Genomic DNA, 21,632 nt, shown 5'->3' with positions numbered 1-21,632 from the left:
TGACATAAACATTAGCATTATATGGGTTCAGATACAACCTGTCTTCTAAAATGTTCTTCATTAAAACATCTAAATTCTTAACTACCATAATAATAATGCTTAATGATTTTTCTGCCAGCACAGTCTTCTAAAAAACTGAACTAACACCTGGCTGCATCCTTATGTGAAGTAATTTTACCTAAAGCTGATGAACTCACATATAACTGGGTGTTGTGGTCATTCAAACTTGAAAACATTTTCAGAAGTGTGGAAACTGACAGTATTTCTTTTCTTTTGAAGAGAGTTATGCTTTCCTTATGGAAGCCAATTAAACTCTAAGCAGTTAGAGGACACACTGTCTCTTCTGTACCTTTGCAATACTGTGGGGTGGTAGTGGATTCAGTGTATTTTATTGCCTGTAGATTAGCTGCAAAATTATAGGAGAGTGATGCATGTATTACTGCAGGACTTAGAAGCTCTGCTTTAGCTCATGCATGCTGTGAAAACAGTCACACTATGAAATGCTCTATGCCTAGAAAACTGTGTACATAGGTTAGATATAGTATGAGAAAAAGACAAAACACAGGGATTTACAATGTTTTAGTGAATAATACATATAGGAGTATAAACCCTCTATACTTTAGGGTTTGCAATTCATGCTATAATATTTTATTTCTTTAATCTTAAAGTCATTCTTCAAATATATGAGATATAAATGCATTCACAGGAACTCAGAACTATCAGCATGTAGAGTCTGTGAACCTATGTGGGCTGTCCTCATGTGTCCTATGTGTTCTGCAGCATCTCTTCCTCCTCTCTTTGTGGTCAAGGCTTGTTACATAGAACTCTTCTAGAGATAGGTGGATAAAAAAATAGAGATCAGAAGATTTCTAATACACTGGTGTATGTAAAATATAAAGTTTTTTGGCTGATGAGCTTCACCAAAGAGTTGAGGAACTGACTTTTTTTGTTTACAAAATCCTACAATTACTGTTTTTCATGGAGTACAAAAGTGAATAAACTGGTTTGTGCTTGGTGAACATTGACATTTTTTTCAGTAAATAAGAATGCAAATATAATAATATAAAGACTATACCACTGTGTCTAATTTATATGAAAACTCACTGCATAGCTTTGTCTTTTTGCCTACTGAGAATTACACTATAAATAATATAATTAACTTAATTTAGTTTTAATCTGAGTAACGCTTTTTGTTGTGGTTTCAGCAGTTCTAGTTCTGTGTCCATGCAATCCTTATTGCACATAGATTTGTAGTTTACAAGTAAATAATGTGTTACAGGCAAAGAAGTTATTCTAATTTCTTGGCCCACCTCTGGTTTTTTTCTTTTAAGTAGGAGAACGATTACTTTAAATGTGCTTCTTAATCAGTATCAGAATTGTTGTTTTACAGTATGAGAAAACTGTTGTCACTTTGTGGTCAACATTTTTCTTTGAACAGGCAACTGACTTTATGCTCTGCATGTTTCACAGATTTGAAAGAAATCAGGTGGATGATCCCAGTTCTCTACATTAAGAGGTTTTGTATGCGGAAAGAATGGTTTTGTTAGTTGTCAGTTGCTGAGGTTTGGACTTGTGGATTATTCTGGGATATGCATCTGAATTCCTTTTCTAGTCCCACAAATGTTGCATGCTGCCAACTTTTTGACTTTGGATCTCTAAATTAAGGCCAGTTCCTTTGCTCATCCCACAAACTCTTTCATGTTGTTTAACCGCAGCCTGAGAAAGGCGCCTTGGTTTCAACAGCAGCAGACCAGCATGTGTTTACTTAATTCCTAAGACATGATGACAGTGGTCTCTGTGCCACTAAAAGCTTTTTTCTTTATTATTTTCTGTTGAAGCTGATTTCTAAAAGTTTTTCACATGCCATATGTTTTATTACAGTGTCTTCTGTGTGACCCATGAACAGCAATGGAAATCAAAGGAACAGCAAATGAAACTGCAAATTGCTAAACTAGAGATGGCTATCAAATCTGATTTAGCAGACAAAAATGCAATCCTTGACAAGATCAAAGTAGAAAGAGGTATTTTTCTGAAAAAAACCTAATATTTTCTCAAGATGTGAGGTCATACCTATGTTGAAGTTCAGGAATATTGCCCAGAAAAGTGTAGTTTCTATTGCTGGTGATTTCAAAGCTGCCTTTTAAGTGAACATTTGTACAATATGCTAAGGTTATGACTAGCTATTAAGTACAAAAATTCACCAAACACAGATTATATGCTGAATGAGGCTCATATTTTTTCAGCTGCATTTATTCTTCTTCTGTTGGGTTAATACTTACTCTTTATTCAGTGTTTCTTCTCTCCTCTACATTGAAAGCTCTTACAGAAAAGAGGCCCATCTGACAGTTTCCCTCAAATTAAAAATTTACTGTACAAAGTTACACAAAGTCTATACAGTCCTTTGGCAATGTTTAATTGTCTTTCAACTTCATTAATTCAGAAATTTTTAATATTTTCAGTATACACTGATTTGCAATAATACATTTTTCTTTTAATCTACTGAAGAGATTATTTCATATGTGTCTTTCCCAAGCTGTAGGGCAACTTCTCAGTGAATATTTAAGACTTTGCAATCTCTTTTTGTATCTCAACACTGTGTTATATATTGAGGCAATATATAAAGTTTACAAAAGAAGAGCATGGACCAGAAGTAACCTAAATATTTTTAGATTTGATTATTCAAATGTGTATTTTTAAAAAAGTGTTTCTGTGAACAATTTAATGGAATGAACTTGTTGTTAATAATTCTTATGAGTATGGCTTCAGTTCATCATATGCTTACTATTAAGATTCTGAGTAGCTTTATTGACATCTAATACTAAATTGAACATTTAAACAATTTTTTGACCACATCAAGTGTTAGCAAAATTGGCCTTAAGTGATGCTAATATAAATAAAGATACCTTAAGCTACATTAATATGAAGTTACAACATATTGGCAGTTGTTACTGATAGCTTGATTATATAATGCTAAATTGAAAATAATATTTAGAGCATGAAAATATCAGGGGCTGTACTATTATTTGGTTAAGCTGAATTTGGAAAATTAGGCAACACTTTCCATACTCTGTCCTTCTATATTTAACTGCAATCTTTTAAGCGCATGCCTAATGTTTAAGTGGCAATCTTTGCCTTCCCCAGATTGGCACTTCATAGCTTCTTGTACCCCTGACTGTGTCACCAGGGTACTACACTTTTAATTGTTATTAAGTTGCTGCAACTTGCATAGATATTCTAATACCCTTCAAGCCCTGTGTATCTAGGATTTGATTACAGCTTTTTATCATTGCTACTGCAGAAGTATTCACAGAATGATTCAGGTTGGAAGGGATAACAGGGGCATCATCTCACAGAATTGTAGAACACGGTGAGGAGTTGGAAGGATCACCAAAGTCCAACTTCTAGCCCTGCACATTTTGCTCTTGTTTGGATGGAGTTTGTTTTGCCTTCCCTCTAAAAATTACCCCTATATGGCAGAGGGAAATAATGAATAAATGGAATGACTTTGGCATATAGGTAAATAGGTATTGTGAACAAGTGGTTTGGCCAATTAAAGGAATACTATGAAAGGTTTTGGCAAAAGCAGGGTTTAATATGAATTTGTGAAAACATGGCTTTACTGAGTTTGTTGGCAAGGTTCACTTACTACACAGATTTAAAGCATATGAAGGAAGATTGAATTAGAAACAATTTGGAATGATTTGTATTAAATTCAGGAATGAAAAGGGGGCAAGTGTGCCAAGATATGGATGCAAAGATAAGGGTGCAAAAGAGTTTAGCAGCACTTAATCACTGAGTATTTTAACATTTACCAAGCAATCTCATAGGGTTCACCAGAGTTATAACAATGACCTGGCTGTAGGTATGAGATAGTAACATTCATGCCATAATCCATTCCCATACACAGATAAAGTGATATGTGACCTATTTCCATGTGTGTACGGGTACCCATCAACCTAAGAGGTACCTACCATGGATTCAGTGAATAAATCACATCAAATCCCTTTGTGCTTCCCACCTGGCAGGGTTTAGACCTCAAAGACTCTGGAAATGTGTGGATGGGGATCAGCCCAGGCTTTGCTGTCTGCCATGGTCCTTCCAGGGTGTCAGATGTGAGGGTGGGTGAGCCTGGGAGGTGCCCATGCAGAGGGAGCTGCTGGCACTAAAGGCGCTGGCACTGCTGCAGTTCTCCAGGAGAGCACAGCAGGGCCTCACATCTCTGGGGTTTTACATGATTGACTTCACTGAGTCATCACTGAGATTCCATCCTGGACACTACCCTGCAATGTTGAATCTATTAATGAGATGTTATTGTACAGAATTGTACTCAAAGTGCTCAAAGTGAACCAAGGGAGTAAGATTACCTCAAAGTTCCATACTGAAGATATTTTACCTTAGAGAATGTTTGTATTATGTGACCAGGCTGATTCTTTTTTAAATTATATTAGTTTCCTTTTGTAACAGAAGATATTGTATAATTTATTTGTAAAATTGCTAACTGAATAAGATAGTAGTGGAGCAGGTTTTCTTGGTTTTGGTTTTTGTTTTTTTAAACTGAGCCTTGTAGAACTGAAAGAGCTGAAATATAAATGAATCTGGAAATCTAAGAGCCTGAATATATGTTGACAGGTAGCAAGTGATTATAATAGTTATGTTTTCACATATATACATCGTTAGAGAATTTTTTTTTACTGTATCAATTATTTGTTACTGCAGTTGACAACTTCTCATTGATTCCTGGGCTGCATAAGCAATGCCATTGTTTAAAGACTTTGCATATTGGCCATAACTCTTTAAGTTTTGAACTTTAGCAAGTTTTACTATTCAAGGGGTGTTATAAAGACTGTAAGTTTATCTTTTTATGTAGCATATGGGACAGGAGGTTAAACAAGAAAGGCTAGAAGATGATAAGGTGGAGATGGCTGAAGAAATTTAACAGGAGACACAAAAGCTCTCACATCTGTCAGAGGAGCAGTTAGCTGACCAAACATCAATTACTTCTGGAAAGGAGAGAGAAATAACTGAAGGATTGGAACCAGAAGGTAGAATTCATCTTTATGAATAAGTAACTGTATTTTGTTAATAAATCTATGTCTCTTTCCATTTTCTTAGGCATTCCTTACTAGCAGTGGGAGCTGCCTCGTTATGAGAAGCTCCATGACAGAAATTATATTCTGGTGTACTTTATAGCTGAAGCTGGGTAGTGGATATGGTGGTGTTATTTTCTTCCCAAATGGAAACTGTATCATAATTGAATGCAAAAATCTGGTATCTGACCTAGATTCATAAAATATTAAGGGAAACCTGGCTTCTATTTTAAATGTCTTTATATTCTCCCTTAGAACTAGGCTGTTCTAAAGACCATTTTAATGATTATGCTCCTTTTGTCTGCAGATAACAGCCAATGCTCCTATTGGAAATCCTTTCAGACAGAGAGAGGGGTAGTATGTCTTATCATATTCGTGACTTAAACTTGTTAGAGGCAGATTTATTTAAAGATTATAAAAGGCAGGTCATCCTGTTCCACCTCTGAGCTTAAACTGTTTATCATTGAAATAGACCAAGTCCACAATACCAAATTTACAGTAAAAGCACAAACAGAATGCTAAAATTTCATGTTCGTTTGTTTGCAGCTTCTGTGTAAGACTACATTAGAAAAATTGGAAAAAATATGATGTTGAATCCCTGTTATGTTTATAAGTAATTTGCTTCAGAGGAGAAAAACCCAAAATGCTCTGAAATAATCCACCTGCATGCAGAACTATTTTTTTCTTTTAAAAAAGGATAAATTATTCTTTATGTGTGCATGGTGTTAAACATAGTCAGAGGAAATCCACAAATTCAGGCCATAGTTGTGTATAAAGCTAACAGTTGTTCATACCTCAATCTATCACAGGACTTCTATCATTCCAGTCCTCAACTTTCATCTGGGAAGCACTGCTTTTTTATTTTTACAAACCGGAAAAAAATACACCTAAATACAGTTTAGATGACTATAAAGGTCATTGATTTGCAGGGTTAATCTTCTGCAAGGAAGAGAAGATTTGCCTGGCAGTTATTCTTCATTTGTTAGTAAAGCACCTATATTGCTCTCAGGCTCCTCAGCAAAACTCAGATGGACTGCAGCAAAGGGGTTTAACCACATTGATTCTTCCAATGCTTTTCACATCAAGGTGATAGTCCTCTTGAAGCAATAAAATCTGACAGAAATGACTGTATTATTTCAAGTCCATTATCCAGTAATATTAAACAGCTGAGTCAGAATGTATATGGCAATTATTTGGCCAGACTAAAAAATATTTTAAACCTAATGCTGTATAAGAGTAGCTTTGCTGTATCTAACATCAGTTTCCTGTAAAGTTATATATGTACAGTATCAAATCACTTCAGTGTACTTCTTTTTCTATTATTATTTGTGGGCAAGTGCACTTATCATGTTCTCTTGATTTATGCTTAAAACCAGCAATTAATTACCACAAAGACATATATAAAAAATAAGACCACATTAATACAAATTTGGAAAATTTTCTTGGAACAGTATTTCAGTAGAATAGTTCTGAAAAAAAAATAATAATATTTTCTAATCTAAATTTGACTGAACAATGTTAAAAAATATAAAACTAGTAAGTAAAATTGATGACAGTGCTTCTAACAGTTAATACTTCTCTGATCTGTCTCAGCCTTCTTTTAAAGGACCAGGGCTATACTGTTAGATCCTATCAGACTTCATGGTTTGTTATGTGTGATATCCTAGAGGTAGCTTGATTTTTTTAAATGCTCTTTTCAAGGCTGTGAAGCATCCTACAAAGCAACAAGAAGCAATTCTTTGTATGAGAAATGTAGCTGTTCTTTGTTAAAGCTGTAGAAGAGGTTTTGAAATGCTATCACTCATGTATTCTTCAGAAAAATGCAGAGTACTTTTGAAGATGGAATTGCATTGCTTATATGTATAATTTTAGAAACAATTGACACCTGTAATTTTGAGAACTGAAATTAGTGCTACTCATCTCTATTAAATCCAAATATAATACACTTGTTCTATAATTTTCTGGTCATGTATTTTATCACAGTCATTTAAGAGCTCTTTTGTGAGAACTTTGTGTAGATTTATTTCAGGTTCATCAATTTCTACTTTTCCCCATTGATCTGTTCATGTGGTAACAAAAATGCATGTTCATGAAGGGTAGATGAAACAATAAAACCTCTGAACTATTAAGACAACAAGTATATTTGATACAGATTGGATTTTTAGAATATGCATTGGTTTATATGAATTCTTGGGTTAATTATGGAATACAGCATATCAAAATTGTTACTGAATTTGTATTTTTTTAAGATTAAAAATCACTGCCTTTTATCTTTTGAGATAAATATCCTGCTGGTAATCAAACAGTGTAAATAAAACTTGTGATTTTTGGAGATTGTTATGCTAATTATCCCCTAGATCTGAGTTGTATGCCAAACTGTTTAAGCCATTTAAGATCACACTGAGGTTTTTCTGCATGTTGCAAATTAGACAGTTCATGGTTATTTCTTAGATATGTTGATCACAAAGGGTATCTAACAGATTTTCCACTACTTAACTGTACCACTTGCTTCTTTCTCTTTTCTTCTTGTCTATGATGTATGATTAATCATAGATTACTTCATTTTGTTTCATTTCATTTACAACATTTATGAGCTTCACTTTGTCGGTATGAAATGCTTGTCCCCTTCTTTCCTTTCCAAAGTGGCATAATTAGTGTTAGCATCTTTTTTAACAGGCTACATAAAGTTTAGTGGCTGGATTAAATCAAGTCATTAACATAATGTGCTATACAATTTGCCCCTATCTCTTTTCGTTTCCAGTACATCAAAGTGCCACAGAGTGCCAGTGTAATTGGGCCTTGCTAGCTTGTCAGGTTCAGTCAGGCTGATGGCTGCTGCTTTTACTAAAAAGCTTCCAGGCATGATAATTAATAGAGAAAAGAAGTCTGAGAAATGTAAAAGTTTGGACAGTTCTCTATGAATATTTCATACATTTGAATAATCAGAAGTTAACATTATCAATTTGATGTATAATACATTGATTAAAAGCCTTGTTTCAGATCCTCAAAATAGACATCAAAACTGGGAATTTGCATTTTCTTTGGCATGGTCTTTATATTAAAAAAAAAAATTAAAAAAATCTTTTCTCTTCCATCCCCTTCTCCTTTACACTCCCACATCTACACCAAATCCTTACAGGAAGTTATATAGCATTCAGTTTTCACAATAAGATTTACTGCTGTCAACTTCCAAGTTGTCTTAAAATGTGCCATGAGGCAATTACTGGCAAACCCAATTTGTTTGGGAGTGGTTCTGGTTTTGCTCTCTTTTTTCTTGCAGATGCCACAAGTGCATTCTCTTGCTCTAACAGAAGTTTACTGATAGCAGCCATTATCTGTACCTGTAAATTAAGATATCAAGTTGTAACCAATTTTGACATGGAAATCTTTCTTAAACAGCAAAAAAGCCATACCAAGTGCTCATGGTTCTCCTGGTGAAGGGCACAAGCTTGTGCTAAGGTGAGAAGTTGTAAAGCTTCAAGGTTATGTATAGCAAATCAATAAAAACTATTCCTTTTACTATGTTTTTTTGGGGGTACAATTACTTGAATATTGAATTACTTGTATTTCCACCTATATGCTAGCTGTATTCATTTTTAAAAGGAAATTATTTGGATATTGTATTGCAGTTTTAAATTTTGACTGATATGATTCCTCTTTACGTTTGTTTTCTGCAGGACCTGAATGTCTTTAGTGTACTTCAGGGAGATTTTTGAGTGTTCAATTTTTTATTTCTCAACTTGGCTTGTTTTGTGGATTTAATCTGAATTTAGTGAATTTAGAGAATTAAATTTCAGGGTTTTAGTATTACCCTGTGTTACTGACCTGGCTCAATTCTACCATGCCAGAAATACTAATCCTTTGTGTTCTCCTGCTCCTGTATAGAAGTAACCTCTGTTTCTTTGTGTTTTTCTTCTGTAAAAAATTGGGGAATTAAAAGTGCTGCACCAGCATATTTAATAAAACAAGAAATAAAATCTATGAAACAGAACCATCTTATCAGAGTATGATAGCAGCAACTTGTTAAACTTTGTAGTCTGTACTTTTAAAGACTACTGATTGGTCTAAGATTAAAAAGAACCATTTGCATTCTCCACCTTTGAGGTGGTTGTTGGCTGGGGGTCACTATAATCCAGAAACTAAAGTAAAAGTGAGTTTAAAGTATCCAGGAAATACCTAAGCTGTGTTTTGCAACTGATAAAGTGTGAGATGACAGAAGTTTGAGTAGACCCTGTGCTGAAATGATGGTCTTACAACTTCTATCTACCCCTTGTCAAATACACTTTGAAGTTGTAATTGAAAGCATTTACTGCAAGTCATTCTTTGAGATAGAAGAATTAAAAGAAGATGGAAAAATAATACCAAACACCAAACAGCAGCTTTTAAAATGATTGAAAACTACATAATCTGAAGTCACTGCCCATTATTTTTTTAGGTAACATAAAACAAATTAGTCAGAATATGAAATTAAGTAGAAGGCCCGATTTCAGGCTGAATATCTTTTTTTCCTCAAGGAATTTTCTGCCTTTCATGCCTTTTTAACTTAAGAATTATGCTTCCCTTTGAAATGAAAGGTAAGTTTACACAACATTTTATTTTCTTAATTATGTGACTGGTTGGTACCTGTGTACCTCACTGGCTTTGAGATTTGAACAAGTTGATGTTTGGTTTTTATTTTTTCTGATGGATCAATTGAAGATGAGTGATTAAACATTAAAAAAGTGAAGTTTTCTCTTGGAAACAGTCTGCAGGAGTAGGTGTACCTTCATTCAGGACAGTAACAATATTGCTTATGAAGTTTTCCCAGCTTCTTGGGGAGAAAATAAAATTCAGAATTATGCAAGTTTATATCTCACCAATGAAACAGGTTCAGATATATTTATATTTTTGTATTATCCATCCCTAGAAACAATTTATCTTTAAAATCTGTTAGTTGTGGCTGTGCCACGGGCAAGGTGCAAAACTGAATCTTTAAAACCAATTCCACTTCAGGAGAAACATTGAACAATTTTGTGTTTTTTCTTCAGAAAGGGTGTGAGGTGAGCTGAAGAGAAAGCAATGGAAGAAAGACTATGCAAGTGATCAAAAGTTCTGAGCAAAGTGCAAATATGACTTCATGATCAGAGATGTAGTTATCATGGTTGTGGTGGGAAAGCACACTTCCCTCTAGAACCTTCTATTTTCTAAAGTGTGTGGTGCTCTATACCTAATTAGAAATTGTCATTTAAAAAAAAAAGTGTGCATGGCTGGTACATTACAGATTTCATAGAGAGTCAGTACCTAATCATTGAATTGGCTCAAGCTGTAGCAAGTACTTAATGCCTTTGAAAATATTAAGGATTAATTTATGGTGGTCTGAAAATTATGAATTTGTACTCTCCACTTGGTAAAAAGGCAGCAACCAGAGTTCCCTTCATTGTCACAGATAGATCTTTATATTCAGTGTGCTCTTAGTTCTAGCAAGAGCTGAAGGGGTTGCATGGAGCCTTGTCTGGTGCTGATCTCAGGCATTACATTTTTCTCCTGGCACATGGCAGGACAGTGATGTTGGGAGAAGATTTTCTGTGCCTTTCCCCCCTTCAGTAGGGACCATAAGAGTTATTCAACAAGGAGAGAGAGATCTCTGCCCCAGGTCTTAGGGAGAGTCTGAGGTGTATGTGCTTTATTAAAGTCCCATCCATGCGGAGAAGGAGCAGGGAACATTTCTGTATCCCTCCTCCTGTTCTCACATCTACACCAGTGTGGGGGAAAGGTAAAAACAGAACAGGTTATTGCTCACATGAAAAGTCACTGCATACAGGACTAGAGTAATTTTTTTGCAATATGTATTTTTATGTGGATATGATTCTGTGTTGCCCTGTTAATCATAATCAATTATGTAATGTTTGTATCTCTGTACACTGGAATTACTTGATGTTCCTGTAATAGCATTTTTTGTGGCTCTGTTCTGATGTTGTTAATGAGATGATCACAGGAATTCAGCACTTGATAGAGGAAGAGGATTATTTCTCATTCAGTAATATATTTGTTAATATTCATAGTAAATGAAATACTGATAGCAAATGGATGATTACTTGTGATTGTTGGAGAATAGCTTACAGTTTATCTTATATGCGCTTTGCTTGAAAGAGAAGTGAATAAGTGGACTCTGGAAATAAATATATAAAATGCTAAGAAGTAAAGCATGCAATTTTTTGAGCATTGGTAGATACAGGATTCAAGTTGATCTTACAGTTTAGAAGTTCCCTTTATTTTGAGTTTTTCAAGGCAATATATTAGTTAAAACTGTGGATGCAAAAAATAGGAGCATTGGTCCCTTCAACTCAGCTTTTCTGTGCAGAAAGCACAAACTTATTTTTTAAAGCACTTCTGTGGGATACTGTTGTTGAGTATTTGAGACAGTTGGAATTCTATTTTTCATATCAAAGTGTTAGCCTTTTATTGTAACCAAAAAGGAAATCAAAAAATGGAATATACAGCTGCTTGTGGATGGCAGTCAAGACTAATTACAGAATTAAACCAAAGGTTTTTAATCTTAGAAATCAGGAAGGTGAGAAAAGTTGAGATTTGGAATTTGGATGTAATGTCCAATGCATTTAGTACTTACATTATCCCTAAAGATTTTGAAGGAGTTTGGTGATTCTTCCAAATCTTTGGGTAGCATTAATTACAAAGAGTCAGTATTAAATGGTAGAGGAAGCATTTTGACATAGACTAAGTATCTTACCCATGTTTTGTTTTCCTCACCTGAAATGAAAGCACTGAACCAATTTCTTTGAGACATTTTTGAAAGTGTTTAATATTCTTCAGTATCTGCCCATTCTCTGTGTTAGGTGAAATTTTGTATTATATTTTGTTTAAAATATTAAATGTAAAGACTAATTTTATTCCCATTAAATAGAAATATTTGTGGGCAGTAGTTGACAAACTATCCATTGTTCTCTTGAACAGTACCTAAAAAATGAGAAAAGGCTTTAAAAAAAAGCAGCTTAGGAATAGATTAGGAATAGATTTAAATAACATATTTCACTCTGCATCATAGAAATATAAATGGTTGTTTAAAAATGAATTCATATCATGTATTGGATGTTATATATAGATATTCAGCATGGGTTCATAATGTGAGTGGTTTTCTATTAATGATGAAATATGACATATGAGCTAGTTCTGTTCTTAAGCAGTTTTATATTTTTGATTTGTAAATATATTTTCTAATCAGCTTGTGTTCTGCTTTGTATGTGTTGTATTCACGTCTAATATCAATAAAACTGGGACTCAAAGTAGTCTTGACTGTTAACCTCCAAGATAATTTGTTATTTTTTCTTATAATTTTCTAATAGTATGGCTCAGTCATTTGCTTCAGTTTAAGTAAGAAATCAGAATACCCGAATTTACCCCGCTAGCCTTGAAAAAGTGCAATATTCCTTGCCTAGTGTATGCAATTACAAGTGTTAAATATGTCAAACAAATTTTAAGATATGTAAAAGGAACACTTTATAATACAGGATATTGTATTTGGACTTGATTCATAAGCTACCGTCTGTGTACAAACTAGTCTGACATGGCTGCTAAATACTTTGGGGTGAACAAAACCACTCAGCATATCCCTTTAAATACAGATGCTAATACATCTGTTCAGTGCAAGAAGAAAAGAGTTGTTTCTGAAGTAAAATTAGACAATAGAGCCAATTTCATTTTTTATGCATGTGAATGTAGAGTGCTTGAGGTTATTAGTTGAAACTGAGTAACCTTTCCGGGCTTTCATCTCTTTCTTTTCAAATTTGAATATGAAAAGCATATTCAAGTCAGAGACCATCACTTTAATGACATTTGGCAGTCATTTGATTTATTAGATTTTAGAAAAAAAAATTCCTTTTAAATATTTCATCATTCTATGCTAATCCCAGTAATATTGCCAGCTGAAGCCATGTACCTGTATTAGTGGAGACAGAATGGTGTGGAATTTTTTCTGTCATCCTAGTAAAATTTCCATGAATCTACTGAATAATAAAACAACCTTATTGAAATATTCAGATTTGGGTTTTTAGTTAAAGTGTCTTAGGATACATAATAAAAGGAAATGTCTTTTGAAAGGAGGGGGTAAAATTACTTCATCAAATATTGAAAGGACTTGACAGCAATGGAAATTGTTCTATATGATGGATATTTTTACAATAGGATACACCTGCTTTTCAGTTTGATTAATCATATAATTTGCTTGGGGAAATGTAAGCTATCTCCATAATGAATTAGAGTATTGACTTGCAGTTTGAACACTGAATCTAGAAAGCCAGTCTTCTGCATCTGATTAATACTTCAAGTGATTTAAGTTTAAAATCAAAAATTGTCAAAATATTTCCACATAGGGGAAATATTTTTAATAAAGATATGAACTTGAAAGAAATGAAAGAAGTAAAAAGAAATTTTTTTGACATTTCTGTACTCCAACATGTTGTGTTTGCTCTTTGAAGAATGTTTTCTTTGAATGCTCAGCTACATACTCCACTTTGGAAACCAGAGTGGCTTTTCTTTCTTTAAATTACATGGGGAAGTACTTGTGACTTTCTGTTGAGTCTGACATTCACACTTAAATACAGAAACCTTATTACAATTTATCTGTACACAATATCATTGACCTTGCTGAATAGTGTGAGACAATTTTACAAGGAAAAGAAAAACGTAATTTTACTTAAAAGAGAATAAGAAAAGGTCTGATGAAGAATAGTTGTGTTTAATTTAATTATATTATTAATTTGAACTCTTAAAGGTATGTTTGATTTAACTAGTCAAGTTCAGTATATGAAGTTGAATACCATCTAAATGCAATTGCACTTTATATGCCTAACAATGGCATATAAACTTGGTGGGTTTTTATTGAATGGGGTATAGTTGCAGTAGGCACTGACAATTCTCTTCCATTTGAAAAACTTTGGTACCTAATATTACTGAAACTGTTTCCAGCAGTTCCAGGATCACTTTGCTGTGTAGCTAAAAATAATGGCAACTGAAATTAGTGGTTCAGATAGCATTAATACATAAACATAATCCTAACCTAATCTTCTTCAGTAAACTATGATGTCCTGGTTCAGGACATCAGGACACCAGGACATATGACTATTTTAAGTGACTATATGACTATATAAACATTTTAAGCGTCAAATTTCAATCAGTATCTGTTGCAACAATATTATTAACTGTAAATCATTGGGTTTAGGTTCTTACTGTGCCTGTGTCAAATCAATCCCTCAGTGTTAATTGTACAAACTACCCAAGGGTTCATAGGTGTCTGGTTTGTGTTAACACATCAAGAAACACAAAATAATTATTTTGGTTTGTGTTTTGTTTCAAATAGGAAGTTGAAAAATCTGGATTAAAATTAGATCACTTGGTTTTACAAAGTCATGAATTACATCAGATGAAAGAATACAGCAGCTGAGTATGGAATGCAGATGAAACAATTTCCCCGCAGAGGACAATCCACTGTCAATTCCAAAGCCAGCAGGAGCTCAGAGGAGTGACTGTAACCATAGAACTGGTGAGTGGAACCTATCCCTGAGCAGGTGTGTTCCTTCCCTAAAATTGTCTTATGAAAATGCCTGCAACAAAGCCTATTTCCTATACATTATATTTACATTTATCGCTGTACTGTTGTATTTGTCATTCTTCCAGCTCTTTGGGGAAATACTACTGCTGGTTTTTAAGAACTGAGATCAGGATGCAATTATTAAGTATAAACTAAAATACAAAAGTAGGCTTGTGTAAGAAATTGAAACTGCAATATATTTCAATTTGCTTTAAAAATTAGTCATTACACAACTTTTTTTTTTTTGAAAGAGCACAACAAACTAATTTTTCTATTGATACATGATACAAAGGAAAAGGAAAAATTCAGTCCAACCATGTACAATTGAAATACATTTAGAGAAAATATGTCATGGACTTGATTATCACTTGTGAATACTCAGTGTATCTTTAATTAGAATTTTTAAAGGGAAATTACTTAACTGTATTTAATACTAATAAATTGCTATTTACTTAGAATACTGAATCCTGCATGTTGCATATGCTAGACTCTAATAAATGAACACCTGAAAGCATTCAGTCTCAATCCACCATTGTGACTCCAAGGACATGGATCTTTGAGGGCCTTGGGAAAGAAAAAGAAGCCCACCAAGAAGACAGTAGTTCTGTGAAGTCCTGAATTCACTGAGGCTTCCTTCCATTCAGACAAATGGGATTTCTGGCATCATGTGCTAAATAAGACACTGCATAAAGGAGAACTCTTTTTATGAGCTGGAGAAGTTCGTCTTGTTAGCTGCTGTAGGCACTTCTCCAGATGTTCTAGTTAGGCTGACATAAATGGAATATCCTTTTCAAAAACTGTTGAAATAATACCATAAGCCAATGAAAGCTTCTTAAGGCTTTTAATTTCTCTTGCTTTTTGAATCTCATTGCTTTGAATATAAAAAACATTCACAAGATACAAAAGTCTTACACAATTCTGATTCCTGGGTGTACTAGTTATGGTCTAAGCGTAGTTGTATTTTGGGTATTTACTCTGCAAAGTTTAACTAAAAATGCAGGAAAGATATTATGAATACAAAATAAAATTTCAGAGTTTTAAGGTGATTGTGAAACTTCAATACATTTCAAGCTGTGATATTTGAAAATAGCATCATGCTTTGGAGAGACTGTTGTTCATAAGGGTTTCCAATGTAGTAGTGCTGTATTTTATTATTTCTGTTAATAATAACTTGGCTGTGCAACTTTTCTTTTTCTATTTACTGCTTAGGTATGGATTATAAAACTGTATGAACTTCAAAATATCCCAACAAATCAACATTAAAAGGTGGGGTTTGGCCTTAATTGCTTCAGGACTGTATTCTGCAGCATTATACTAATGTGGTTGTTATTTGTAGAGGTTTGCTTAGATAATTGGGTGTCTAATTTCTACTCAAGATTAGCTTTGTGCATAGGGGGGAAAACCTAATGAGTCTGCTTTTTGATAATGCCAGTTGAGAAGCCAGTAAGATAATAGTAATGAAATCTGCATGTGTGTTTACTATAGCTTTGCTGCATCCCTTATTCATGTCTAATTAGATTTGAGTATGCTGAATATTTGAGGTTAATTGAATATTTTCTTTAATAAAAACGAGATTTGCATGGGTAGAACAAAATTTACTTTGAGCTTAGAAGGAAACTAATAGTCTTTTAGACTTTTGCATGGAGAAAATTGGAGTAAGTCCATAAGTAATCTAAAAAAACCACTAATTCTTATAATAAATAAAGCATTTTATATTATCTATAACTGGAACAGATTGACTGTTTTAAAAACATCTTAACTGTTACAGAAGGCTTCATGAGATTCATTGCTTTAAAAACATTTGAAGTTTTTCCCATACTATTTGCACATTTTTCACTGTCATTGTTTGGCATGTGAGATAGAGAAAATTAACAAAACCTGTTGAAAAACAATATAATAGAGTTCAGTAATCTGGACGTACAAGATCCCATGAATTTCCATTTTCACAGGTGGTTCAAGCATGTAACTTGGCATTAATTGGGTTTTTTCAACTATGACTTTTTCACTGAGAATGGTTTGAAGATCATTTTCTTTCTTCCAGAGTCTTGGAATAGAAACTTGGATGGGGGAGTTTAAACAGTTTAGGATCATGGTGCAAACGTCTTGATTGCCCTTGACATTGTGGGGTACCTCCTGATGACCTATTGTGTTTGGTACCACTGAAAAGACATATTAGAATATCCGAGAATGCCTCCAAACACTTCAGGCCCATACATTCAAAGGGCAGTGAAAATTGCCAAATTATACTGTGGTCCTAGAGAACTGAGAGCAGAAATAGAAGAAAGACTTATGAAACCTGGCAAAGGTTTTATATCAAATCTAATTGGGAAGCAAAAACTTTTCTCTCTTAGAAACGTGACTATTTGAACAACTTGAAGTACAAGTGGAAGTAGAGAGGAGGGGTTTGGGAAAGATGGGATGTACTTTTTATTAAAAATAAATTTCTAAAGATCCTTATTCTGAAAGTGGATTCTTCAAATGTTAAGGCTTTGCATCAGGAAACATTGTTATAATTCTGTGTGTTTATTCCTTTTCTACAATAATTTCAAGACTGTGGAGCATTTTTTTTCTTCATTTGATGAAAATCTGCTTCATCATCTCGTGGTTCAGTTGTGTTAGAATGTGAACTATGAAAAAATTGAACTATAGCAGAACAGCAAAATTTTGAATTGCAGAGATTTCTAACAAGGTTCCATGGTCATTGCAGTCTTCAGCTTTTATTACTTCTTTAGGACTAACTTTAAAATTTTAATTTTAGAGGCAAACTGTCATGAGTTAATTTTGAATTATTTTTGCAATTAATTGGATAGAAAAATTAGATGTTCCATGCCTTGCAGCAATGTTAATGCTTCTAAGTTCAGGCAGTACTAAGAGGTGCTATGAAAACATGTTATTCATCAGGATCTAAAAATATATTTTCACTCTGGTTAATCATTTTCCCCAGACTTGAATGAAGTTCTTGTGCTGAATGTATTACTTACTAGTCTGAATTTTTCCATTGAATGAAATGAGTTTGAACTCTTTAGGTTTGTTAATAATTTGCATTTAAAATTGTTTTAGATACAGTATTAGTAAACTTAGGAAATTCCATTTGGGATGCTTATGGCAAAGGGAAGGATCTGTTGATGTGGCATTTCCTTTGAAGTTCTCTGGCTGTCCATCTGTCTCCCTGCTGCCTCCCCATCACTTCCTGTGGTGGCCTTAGGAGCACTTGGCCATGAGAGCAGCACATGTGGAAAGTCATCCACATGTCCAAAAGAAGAGCAGATGACAATAATAGCTTCTTATAACCTAAGAAAGTAAGAAATTGAGTGGAAATCAAGGATTCAAAGGCAGAGTGCCAGTTCTTTGCTTTCTGTTAGTAGAGAAAAAGGTGGCAAATTGCAGATTCCTTTGGATGAATGACTTAGCCACTCAGGCACTGGCCTGGCTGTTTGTGCCAGGAACCCATTCCTAACCCACTCCTAACCCATTCCTAACCCATTCCTCACCCATTCCCAACCCATTCCTAACCCATTCCTAACCCATTCCCAACCCATTCCCAACCCATTCCCAACCCATTCCTAACCCACTCCCAACCCATTCCCAACCCATTCCTAACCCACTCCTAACCCATTCCTCACCCATTCCTAACCCATTCCTAACCCATGCCCAACCCATTCCCAAGCCATTCCCAGCCCATTCCCAACTGCACTCCTGCTGCCATGTACACGCTGGGCAACAGCTTTAGGGAAAACTGAAAAATCTACAGCTCTGGGAAATGGGCTCCCTGGGACTCATAGAGATGTGTCCTTCAATAAATCCTTCTACAGGAATTGAGGGCTTCTTATGTCCTCATATTGCTGTATTCCACTATCTCACTCCATAGCAGAGTTGATAGTTTCTGTTCATACAAATAAGTTTATTTTGGGTAGCAGAAGATAGTATGAGATATGTTAAAGATTTCTGTCTGCACAGGGGAAGAGGAAACCTTACTGTGAGGTGGAGAGTCAAAAAGAATTGTCAGTACAGTGGCAGAGTAACTAGAAAAAAGTGAATATTAAAAATGTTGGAGTTTAATCCGAGAATAATTTCTACCCCACCTTCTCCCCTCAAAAACAAATGAAAACTATTCTGAAGAGCTATGTTTGATTCTTCCAGGGCTATATTCATTCTAGTTCTGTCCTAGCAAAACCCTTTCAGTTCCATTTCTTTATTTAATTTTTTTTTAATTCCTGTAACACCTTTTCAGTCTTTATAATCTTTCACAGTAGTTTACTGATATTTGCAGATTGATATCATTTGCAGGCGTGCAGCTACTTTGTCTAATATAAGATGCCCAAAAACTTCTTAAAGAATTTCTTCAAACCCTGCTTCTCATTCTTCTAGTGTGTTTTCCAAACCAAGACTACTTTCACTCTAGGTCATATTAATAGTACAAAAATTAGAAGCTGATCCCTGTGTTTGTATTTTAAATTAAAACAATGAAAAGCTTTCCGAGCACTCACTCACACTCCCCAGGCTGTGGATTTTCTCCAGTCCATTGGTCTAGAGGTTTCTCTTATTGAAATATTGTGGCAGGAAAGGAGGATTAAATTACTGAGGCTGTCAAAAAGGACAAGCACTCTGCCATACATTATCATTATCACTGGCTTCCTCAGTGGAAGAAAATGCAGTAAATCACTTCAAATACAAAGCAATAAAGACCACTGGCTTTTAAAATCATGAGTGCTATTGCCATTAACAGAAAGTGACAGCTATGTGGCATGCTTAGATGCTGCCTGTATCTTTTTTGACAGTGTGCACATAAACCTGCCAGTGACACACCATTAGATCACATGACCTTTCCAATTTGATTCTACCATTGTTGCTTTTCCTTAGAAGAAAATAAAGAAATGTTTGTTTTTCTTTGTTCTTTTTCTCATGCTCTTCTTAAAGGTGAAAAACATCTGATACTAATAGTAATTCTGATTTGCTTTGCAGTGATAAATGTGGTTAAGGCAGATAATTGTGCAGACAGAGGTCTCAGGTCTGTTCTAAAGCGAGATCTGCACATTGGCACGTTCATGTTAGTGCTGGAAAACTCTGGTATAGATCTCAGTAAATAATGCTTGTGGTTCACCTTGTGGTTGGTCCCTTTTGAGGAGGTTGGACTGAGGAGTTAATACCTAACTAACTAACTAGAAAAAAATTGCTTCAGCTAGAAATGATAGCTGCATTCCGGTGGGACAATTGCTTTTATTTCTTTCTAGTGTAGGTTCATGTGGCATGGAATTCTGCAACCTCACTAATGCTGGTTTAGTGCTGTGGTTCGGGGTTAGGTTTGGGAGTGAGTTTGTTTGGTTGGTTTGTTTTTAAAAAATCTGTTCCACAGAAGAGAGAATCTATCACCAGTATTCCATCACTAATGAATCTGAAAAGCAAATATCTGCCCAGTTTAGTGTAGGACATCTATTGCTTTCTGAATTCAGGACACTGCTAAGAGTCTAAGAGGTGTACGAAGTGTTCCTTGGCCATAGAATTTACAGAAATAAAGAAATAGATAGATAAATCAATCAGTAGGCAGGTATTATGTGAATACATATGAGAAAGAATATAAATTATTCTTGTCCAATTTCATAATAATAATAAATTTGTTCATATTCATTTTTTTTTATTGTGATAGTATGTACATTACTTATACAGAATGAATGACATCCTTTGATTACATTTTCTCTTGAAGGTCAATCATTAAAATGGAATAATCACTAATTTAAAGATTCATTTGATTTGAGAAAGAATAGGATACATGCTGATCATATTTGACATGTTGGAGTTACTTGTAAATCTTTTAAATATGTATTTATTCACAAATCACTGATTCACTCCACAGAAAGGAGGAATGATCTCTCTTCATTTCATTTCTACATATGAGTTTCATGTCTTGGCCAGAAAACAGGTTTTACTGGAATGGAGCAGGGAACACCATGAAATGATTACTTGTTGGGATGGAAATATCATACCAAAACAATTCTTAGGTTTGGAGTTAAAAAAAAACAACTGAAAAATGCTTAATAAGCAAGCAGATGGCTAATTCTGCCATACAGAATAGAAAAGTGGATAATGTTCTACTAAAATTTGGCAATACTGAGGATAAAATACTCCTTTTTTTTTTTTTTTTTTTTGCTGCAGGATAAATTAAGCACAGGAAGGAAAATAGCTAGTCAGTGTGCTGTGATTTCTCCTCTAAATACTTGGATATTTTTAATAATTATTTTACAAGCCTAAGGTGAGCTTTTTCTCTGAACAGGAGGGTTCATCTTTCTGCCATGGTGCTGTCCCTGTGTTTGTGGGTGGGTTGTTCTCTGCAGTCATTGCTGTCTCTCCCTTGGCTCATGGTGAAATTTCAGTTCTGCACTGACTAAATGGGAAGACAGGAAGTTCATCAGTAGTCCAGCTCCCCACTTGATCCTAGCACGAGGACCACCAAGAAAGAAAATTTATGGAAAGATTGTGCCCATACAGCCAAAGTTTCCAACTCTGTGCATTTTAAACCTGGCCTAGTTCTATCTCCAACACGTGTTTTCTATCACGGGCCTTACAAACTGGTATCAGAGCTTTTTCAGCTGAAACAGGAACTGAACTAAACTAATGCTTTAAAGCTCAGGAAACCAAATTATCAAGGATATAAATATCATTGAAAATTGCCTGCAGATGGTTTGGCCTGACACTTTATTGGTGTTTGTGCTAGGCCAAATTATAGCAGCATAGGCAGTGTATTATGTCCATTAAGTAGTGTATTAATTTATTTTTTTCCTGTCACAATGAATGTTGCTGGGAATGATACTCATAATGATTGGATCCATATTAGAACATAAATAAATGGATAAATCACGTGCTATTTTTGTCTTCTAAAAGAAGAATCACTTTAATGAATAGCTCTTAAAAAAGATATACTATTATAATACATAAAATTATTGCTAAGCCAAAGTTGCAACTATAGG

The 21,632-nt window shown here is 34.5% G+C and overlaps 1 long non-coding RNA gene across 4 annotated transcripts in view; it reads left to right on the top strand.

Annotated features, from left to right (window-relative positions):
- The window catches only part of LOC134424206 (uncharacterized), a 38,342-nt gene that overhangs the window by 9,128 nt on the left and 7,582 nt on the right, over positions 1 to 21,632 (top strand). The window contains exons 4-7 of one of the 4 annotated variants that reach the window (XR_010029367.1): positions 1,471 to 1,516; positions 1,882 to 2,021; positions 4,868 to 8,546; positions 14,440 to 14,622. This is a non-coding gene — a long non-coding RNA (uncharacterized LOC134424206). The remainder of the gene's footprint in view (positions 1 to 1,470; positions 1,517 to 1,881; positions 2,022 to 4,867; positions 8,547 to 14,439; positions 14,623 to 21,632) is intronic. The other 3 variants (XR_010029366.1, XR_010029365.1, XR_010029364.1) reach the window with 3 other exon arrangements.

This window comes from Melospiza melodia, chromosome 13 (genome assembly GCF_035770615.1).
Source record: "Melospiza melodia melodia isolate bMelMel2 chromosome 13, bMelMel2.pri, whole genome shotgun sequence".
Taxonomy (NCBI): Eukaryota; Metazoa; Chordata; class Aves; order Passeriformes; family Passerellidae; genus Melospiza; species Melospiza melodia.
The sequence above is the reverse complement of the archived record's forward strand: the minus strand, read 5'-3'. Positions and strand labels throughout refer to the sequence as shown.